At 34.4% G+C, this 9,292-nt stretch overlaps 1 long non-coding RNA gene across 1 annotated transcript; it reads right to left on the bottom strand.

Annotated features, from left to right (window-relative positions):
- Positions 1 to 2,330: 2,330 nt before the first annotated feature.
- LOC148781630 (uncharacterized) lies at positions 2,331 to 2,745 on the bottom strand. The gene is made up of 3 exons (XR_016057012.1): positions 2,657 to 2,745; positions 2,495 to 2,570; positions 2,331 to 2,405 (listed from the first exon to the last, which is right to left on the bottom strand). It is a non-coding gene; the product is annotated as an uncharacterized LOC148781630 (long non-coding RNA).
- Positions 2,746 to 9,292: the final 6,547 nt, after the last annotated feature.

Here is a 9,292-nt window from a genome sequence, read left to right as displayed (position 1 = left end):
AACTTGAAATCTATTTTTTTTTCTCATGTCCATACATCTTGATGTCGAGATGATTAATTTGAGGATATTCGGGCATCAAAATAACCTCTTCTAGTGAAAGTTTTGAAATAGACTCAAATTAGATTGTTTAGAGTGGCCGCTCTATATAAACTTTTCCCTTTAAATATCTTCATGATCTCTAAATCTCTTTGAAAAACTATTTTGTTTCAATAAATAAAGTGGCAAATCTATCAGAGGGATGAAAATTAATGTTGAAAGTGAGTAATAATCGAGCAATAAATTACAGAAAAGGTGGACCCAAAAACAAAATAAAAGTTCCAAAAATGGGACTTTTAATTTACATAAATTTTACGTGGATGTGCGAGAAGGCTAGAAAACGAATAGAAACTCCCAAATTTGGGTGCAAATAGTTGAGGGAAAAAAAAAAACTGGCCAAACATTATTTTCCTCAAAAGCAAAATAAGTAAAGGTAAACGAGGGTCACCAATTTGCACTATGACAATAGACTATCCCGTGACAATCACTAGGTTCTTGTAGGATCCAGCGATTCAAATAGAACGGGGCCGATTCCTGGTTTCATAAAGGGAATCAGCCCAACTATTATTGAATCTGGTTTGAACAATGATTCTTTATTAGAATCGGTCTGTTTTAAAACCCTTGTTGCACTATATTAGTTTATTTTTTGGGTAGATCAGTGGGGAATACAGACCCTACCCGTATTTAGAAATAATTAACAGTTTTCAAATATATTAGTAAGAATAGAAACCTAGACTGACCGCTGAAGTTCAATAGATGCAACCATCATAACCTTGACCCATTCCCGCACCCATATTAGTTGTTTACCCCATAATACTTCTCTCTCTCTCTTATATCACAAGTGTCACGTTATTACTATGACTACCTCTCCCTTATGCCGCGCATGTTACATTATGGATTATATTAGTTCTTTGCTTTGAAAAAAGACTAAGTATTATTTAAAAAAAAACAATATCTTTACCGTAGTGTTAGTGAGAGAGAAGTCTTAGATTTTAGCCCCATATTGAAAATTAAAAAGAGATAATCAAGATTATACTGTCATCATTTCTATTCATGAAACAAGAAAGAGGTGTATGTGAAGCATATGATGCAAGCACATTGGTGTAAGCATGTCAAGCACACATGGGAACAAAGGCGCTTGAAGCACTAGCATGTGCATATGCAACGGTGTTTAAAGTGTTGCACAAGTGCAAAGGCACCCCTTAAACCTTGCATGGGCAGATCAATCGGCCAAACCATTGGTTTAAAAACCGGATCGGTGACCCGGATCGGGCTTTTAAAAAACCGATCCGGATCGGCGAATCGGCTGTCCGGATCGGAATCGGGTGAATCGGTCAGAATAAAGCTTCAAAAAAATCCAAAAAAATTATTAAAATTCATTATAAATATTGTTTTTTAGGAATTCAATAAAAAATGAGGGTACTCCATTAAGAATTTTCATGTTTTTGGATGAATATGCGAATATTGATATGTTCTTTCCCTGCATGAACCGCCATTCAACATTTAATTTACATCACACAAAAGGATAAACATAGAATTATCATGGAATAAGTATATCAACATACATGGACTACAATAAAGCATAAAATTAATAACATACGATCTAAAAATAAAATGATAGACGACGTTATTGTTCTTCTTGGTCACGCTGGTGCCATTGATTGAATTCGTTTGACAATTCATTGATTCGATCTAAAAACGAATCATCGATATTAGCGGGCGTCTGACTATTCCCAAATCCCTGAGTGTTAGTGTTTTGTTGTGTTCCCAGTCCAAAATCCCCGAAGCTTGTCTATCCTTCATGCTCACCTGCACTGTCGTGCTCATCCCTACACTGTTGCTGTTGGGACTCGATATGTGAATAATATGGCTGGGATAGGGTGGCCTCAGAATCATCATCTCTCTCATTTCTCTTAGACCCCCTTCCCACTCTCCCTCATTAGGTGCAATATCATCGACATATTGTGGATACATTGGCTGGCTGCTTCCTCTTTCATGCCGCTCATCAGTTTCTTCAATATCTTCATCACCGATAGCCTCAAGGAACGCTCTCTTGTGCAACACTGGCTCCTCCTCTTCGACTACCCATCGGTCTGCTGTGTCTGTGACAAATATTGTGTCTAAGTCTATCGGCCCATAGTCTTCAAGCTTCCTTCTTATTTGTCGCTCTCTGAGGTTTAAATTATAATGAACGTAGACTAGTTTATGAAGCTTCTCAGAAGCGAGTCGATTCCTTCTAGTAGTGTGCAACCATTGGAACGTACTCCAGTTGCGCTCACAGCCAGTAGCAGAGCATGTTTGGGAGAGCACCTTGATTGCTATCCTCTTTAGGTGAGGTGCATCAGTACCATATATCTCCCACCATTCAGCTGGATTAAAATGTAAAAAGCATTGTAAGGGCAAGAACAATTCATAAGATTAAATATATGAATAAACAAAATATTAGCGAGGTGATAACCTGGATCCATCATAGTTCGAGAATTTCTGGCAAGTCTAGTTCCGAAGGATCCTATAGCATCCCTATACATAGCAAGCTAAAACAAATATATTACGTTTTAGTGCATTATTCCTCACAAATATAACAACTCAATGAAGTTCTTACCCAAACATTAAATAATACCTCTTGTATTGCTGCTACTTGGTTTCGATGGCTTCTCTCCAACCTTGCAATAATGTATCTGACCCCTTTCATAATCTTGTGGGGTTGTTCAGGTGTCAAATAGAAAAATGTTGGGTTGAAGTAGAAACCTAAAAAATATATAGGTAGAAAAATGTCATTTACAATTTCATAAAAAAATGATTTAAACTGAAACATTGTAATGATATAAATATATATTTACCAGCATAATGAATTGGACGTCCGAATTTGGTGTTCCACCTCTTTTCTATAATCTCGATCACTTTGCTAGCAAAATTACACTTCTCCCCAATAGCTGATTTCGCCCTCTCAATACCTTCATAAAGGATACCCATGGTAGCTTTCTTATCAGCATCCACCATTCTTAACACCGTGACCAAAGGGGCAGTGGCCTCTACAACACTGGAACATCGAGACCAGATTAACCTATTTGAGATTATGTTATCCACTTTACACCGGTACTGGACTTCGAGTCATTTAACCACTCTTCACAAGTAAACAATCTCTTTAATGCACCTTCAGATTGTCGAATGGAGTCCACAGCTAAGTAATCGGTCGCAAAGCGGGTTATGGCAGGCCTGATTATCTCTTTTTTCTTAGAGTGTTCTCTAAACAGAAATAATATTTTCGAGTGGTTGTATATAAATCTCGACACCAACCTTGCTTCATCTAGAGTCTCCTTCACAATTTTGATCTCACCGATTTCCTCTAACATAAGATCGATGCTGTGTGCAGCACACGGGGTCCATACTAGATGCTTCCTCTTATCCATCAACTTGCTGCTCGCAGAAACACATGCACGCGCATTGTCCGTAATAAACTGGACTACATGCTTATCCCCCACCTCCTCCACTATCTGATCATATAGTCGTACGTAGAAGTTTGCATCCTTCTTCGTCCCTGATACGTCTTTGCTAGACAAAAAAGCTGTACCTTTTGGGGAATAGGCCAAGAAGTTTAAAAACTCCTTTTTGCTAACTTTATTCAACCAACCATCACTCATGAGAGTAATTCCTGTCCTTGGCTAACTCTGTTTATATTCTTCAATCCACTTTTTAACTTCCTCTACCTCTTCGTCTAATATTGGCCCACTGAGCTCATATGCCGTCGGGGGTTTTACCCCGGGCCCGGCTCTCTGGATTGCACTAACCATAGGTGGAAAATATGGGCTATTGGCTGCATCAAAGGGAATCCCTTTATCGTAGAACCATTTACCAACATATCTCCCTAACATGTTTCTTGTACCTTTAACCATGCCTTTTAAGGTCATCTGTTGTGACTTAGGCTTTGAGAGAAATGGGTCTTTACGACCATGACCTGCAATACTGGCACTCCTAGGTAACTTAGAAACAATTGCTTCAACAACTGATTCTTCTTGATACATATTGCCACCAACCTCTCCATACATATTTGAGATGGGCCCGCCATACATGCTCGAGCTGGACCCGCCATGCATATCTGAACTAGGCCCACCATGCATATCGGAACTAGGCCCACCATGCATGTTTGAGCTAGACCCACCAGGCATTCTAAACCCACATTCCCTCTGATATTGTTCATATAAACTCAATCTTGTGGCCATGTCCAGCTCATTATTATATTGCTCTTTTAGGTCATAATTATATTGCTCTTCTGTATCATTCCTGCTTGATGGTGTATATAAACTAGCTATCTCCTCATTCATCCTATGTTTGGCAATTTTTTTACTTTTGCTAGCATTAAGAATTGCCACCATCTGTTTTTTTACATTACTAGGGACACTAGTGCATACAGAAACTTCTCCCTTAACCCCTGCCAAGTGTTGCTTGAACCTATGTACCCCACTACTTATCACTCTTTGACAGTAATTACAAATAATTTTGTCTTTCTTGTTGGGATCAAGTCTGACCCCATGTTGCCATGCAGGGTCTTCTGTAGATCTTGACATGATTCAACTGTTTTAAGATGTAAAAAGTTTAAATTAACCTGACAGTTCAAAAAGAAAAATAATCACAATATGTAGTGATAATATGTTGCGGTAGTTCATGTAGTCATATTCGTTGTTATTTGTTATTGCAAAATACCTTTTTTGACAATAATATTTCGTACATATCAATTACAAACATTTAGAATAATACAAAATGCAAGCTCCAAACATGGCTACAACTCAATTATCAAGAACATACATTTTTTGCATTAAAAAATTAATAATAAAAACAATTCTTCAAAGAGCCGGCTAACATCAGTCACTCCAACTTAAAAATCCATGAACAACAGATAAAAAAAATACAGTTTTGTATTGAAAATTTAATAACATGCATTTTTTTGCATAAATAATCCATCAACATACAATTTTTTCAACGAAAACTTTAACAATAAAAATTTAAAATATGGTTTAATACCTCATGATAATTTAAACCTTGTCACGATTTTCACATCTTTTCGGAAAATCATCAATTTTCAAAAAATTCGATCATGAAAAAAAAAAAAAAAAAATTACAGCAAACTCAAACAATAAAAATTAAAAATTAGGTTTAAATGTTTAATACATCATGATAATCAAAACTTTATCACGATTTTCACATCTTTTCGAAAAATCATCATTTTTCAAAAAATTCGATCATGGATAAAAAGAAATAAAAAAAAAAAGTACAGCAAATTTTCAAAAAATTCGATCATGGATTAAAAAAAAAAATTAACAAATTTTCAAAAAGTTCGATCATGGATTAAAAAAAAAAATTCATAAATTTTCTAAAAATTCGATCATGGATTACAAAAAATTCGATCATGGATTACATAAAATTCGATCATGGATTACAAAAAAAAAAAAAAACATAAAAAAACAAAAAATTCGATCGTGGATTACAAGAACAAAAAAAAACAATTCCATCATGGATTACAAAAAATTCAATCATGGGTTACAAAAAAAAAAAAAACACAAAAAATTCGATCATGGATTACAAGTAAAAAAAACAAACATTTTGATCATGGATTACAAAAAAGTTGATCATGGATTACAGAAAATTCTATCATGGATTACAAAAAATTCGATCATGGATTACATAAAATTCGATCATGGATTACAAAAAAGTCGATCATGGATTACAGAAAATTCTATCATGGATTACAAAAAATTCGTTCATGGATTACATAAAATTCGATCATGCATTACAAAAAAAAAAAACAAAAAATTCGATCGTGGATTACTAAAAAAGAAAAAAACAATTACATCATGGATAACAAAAAATTCAATCATAGATTACAAAAAACTCTATCATGGGTTACATAAAAAACAAAAAACAAAAAATTCGATCATGGATTACAAAAAAAAACAAACATTTCGATCATGGATTACAAAACATTCGATCATGGATTACAAAAAATTCTATCATGGGTTACAAAAATAAAAAATAAAAAATAAAATTCGATCATGGATTACAAGAAAAAAAAACAAACATTTTGATCATGGATTACAAAAAATTCGATCATAGATTACAAAAAATTCTATCATGGGCTAGAAAAAAAAAAAAAAAAAAAAATTTGTTCTTCACAGAGTCGTTTTACATAAGCGATTTTAACTCAAAAATTCACCTCCAAGTGAATAAATTACATCCAATTGACTATATTTTCTGATAAACAACAATATAAGGAATCAAAAACCTAAATTTTTAACACATTATTTCTAATATATCATGAAAACAAAATCAAAAGGCAGAAAAAAAAAAAAAAAACAGCGGAATTTTTTTCCGCAGACATCTCACTGTTCATATCAAATTTCTTGCTGTAATTGACCAGATTACGTAAAATTGAAAATTTTAAATCATACTAGACACAATAAAGACTAAAAAACCTAATTATTGAACTCATTTTGTTCAAAATATGCCATGAAATAAATCAAATGGCAGAAAAACAAAAAAACCCAAAGTTCTTACTTGTTTTTGTGAACCGAAGCCTTTAATCTCCAAAAAAGTCTGTTTTTCTCAACGATTATCACAAATTAGTAACAAAATCTTTTGATTCACAGCTTTAAGATCAATATGCCTACAAATTTTGAAAGATTCATGCCCTATTTGGCATGAAATTTCAGAAATGGCGGAAACCCTAAACCCCGAATTTTTCTTGATCCAAAAACAACCAATTTTTCCACCATTAAATCGTTAAAAAAGCTGAATAAAGCTGTTTACAGCCTGAAAAACAGATCACGTGCCGAAAAAAACAAAAAAAATGATAAAAAAATGACAAATTTGAAAAAAATCCGTGAAGAATACTGTGCAACCCGTGTTCTTCACGGACTCGCCGATTCCGCACAGTGAATCGGCGAGTCACTGTGCGGAATCGTCCGGTTCTCTCTAGAACCGGACGATTCCCGGTTTTTGAACCGATCCGGTCCCTTTTTCGTGAATTCCGAGTCGAACCGGGCGAGTCCGGTTCGACTCGGCGATTTTTAAAACGCTGGGCCAAACCAATATAACATGCTGGTTTAGCCGGTGCAACATTCTAGTCAGTAGGTGCAAGTGCAAAATAAGTGTCTGCGATCAAATACTTCTTGTCAGTAATGCACTGTTTTGTGGCGCCGTAAGTCTAGGGTCCTATGGAACGCCTCATTTATGGAACATAGGTATCTCAATTACCAAGATCCTGCCCAATATTGCATACATAATTGATCTTGTTCAAGTTTGCATGCATAATTGACAAGATGTAAAATAAATAAATGCAATGAAAAATTTAAGAGAAATAAAGAAAAAATAAAAGACACACTACAGTGACATATGATTTACGTGACTCACCCTAAATGGTTATTTACATGGCCTTAGCAGTAAAAATCAATTTTCTCAATAAAGATTACAGTTTGGTGAAATATATACATCTCTCTAAACATCTATAAAATATTGGAAATGTGGCCTTTCAGGTCCTTTTCTCCTAGGAATTAAATTTTCAATAATGGTATAAAAGCCATATTGTATAGCATATGTGAAATCTCATGTAGTTGAAATGAGGTAATGCCATATACTAAGATATATTTTTGAGCTTTTATAGGATGTTGCACTGGAGGGAAAACCCAGTGATATGTTTGGATTCCTTGTAAGAATTGCTTTTCTATATTATAGATGTACAAAATTGTTTAATTTCTAAATATCTTTCTATCAAATCGCAAGAATACTTGGATGACATCCTATTATGTGAGTCATTAGTGCACTAATGACAAGTTTAACTCATTACATAGGATTAATAGTTTGGTGACAACTTGTTAATCCTAATTAGCTGCACTTAAAGGAATTAAGGCGGGAGTTATACTTGGATCTCAATTCTTATAGACTATGAATGTGAGAATTATAAACTAATGGTGCTCCATAAAAACAGGTTAACTCCTCGAGTAAAGTGTATATAGAGAAATATAGAAAATGGGTAAATGAGATTCACCTAAGAGGACTCTCAAGGTAGCCTATCACCGGATGACTTGGTTTATAGGTTTTGGTATGAAATCTTAAATCCTTCGTGTGATTTAAAGACAGATATGAGTAAGTTGGTTATTGATTTTATTTATTTATTAATATATTTTTTTGGGACTATCAAATGGTATCAAAACGAAGTTATGAGATAGGAGGGCTCAGCTTTTTTATGACGCTTCCGTGCTCATTCTCGCAATTGGGGATGCAATCTATTTCAATTATTTTTAGGCTTCATGGGAGCTGGATTGCGGACCTAATCAGCGTCCTCTATATCGAATACCAGAGCAGAAAGGAAAAGGAAAATGTTAATTTGAAGAACCATGTCACTTAGTGGTTCGAAGTTTTGGAAGGGTTATTAGGTCATCGGTGGAAAACATTGGCCTGTCCTTCAATTGCACTTTTCTGCCATTCGGTTCCGTTATCCAACCCTTCTCCTGCTCAAGGTACGACCCCCATTATTTTCTCTGTATAAGCCCATCATAGTCCCTTGGGCTAATGATATGCTAGAGCACTCCCTTTGTACCAGCGTTTTAAAAAACGCCGAGTCGAACCGGACTCGCCCGGTTCGACTCGGAAATAGTGAAAAAGGAACCGGATCGCCCAAAAACCGGTTCTAGAGAGAACCAAACGATTCTGTACAGTGAATCGCCGATTCACTGTACGGAATCGGCGAGTCCGAACAGTGAATCGGCGATTCCGTACGGATTTTTTTTTTTTTTTTTTTTTTTTTTTTTTTTTTTTTTTTTTTTTTTTTTTTTTTTGGTAATCCATGATCGAATTTTTTGGTTTTTTGTAACCCATAATAGAATTTTTTGTAATCCATGATCGAAATGTTTGTTTTCTTTTCTTGTAATCCATGATCGATTTTTTTGTTTTTTTTTTTTTTTTTGTAACCCATGATAGAATTTTTTGTAATCCATGATCGAATGTTTTGTAATATATGATCGAAATGTTTGTTTTTTTTTTGTAATCCATGATCGAAATGTTTGTTTGTTTTTTTTTAATCCATGATTGAATTTTTTGTTTTTTGCTTTTTTTGTAACCCATGATAGAGTTTTTTGTAATCCATGATTGAATTTTTTGTAATCCATGATCGAACTATTTTTTTCTTCTTTTGTAATCCACGATTGACTTTTTTGTTTTTTTTGTTTGTTTTTTTTTGTAATCCATGATCGAATTTTATGTAATC

Source organism: Amborella trichopoda, chromosome 6 (genome assembly GCF_054954075.1).
Source record: "Amborella trichopoda isolate Santa Cruz 75 chromosome 6, AtrichopodaSantaCruz75HAP2 v2.0, whole genome shotgun sequence".
Taxonomy (NCBI): domain Eukaryota; kingdom Viridiplantae; phylum Streptophyta; class Magnoliopsida; order Amborellales; family Amborellaceae; genus Amborella; species Amborella trichopoda.
The sequence above is the reverse complement of the archived record's forward strand: the minus strand, read 5'-3'. Positions and strand labels throughout refer to the sequence as shown.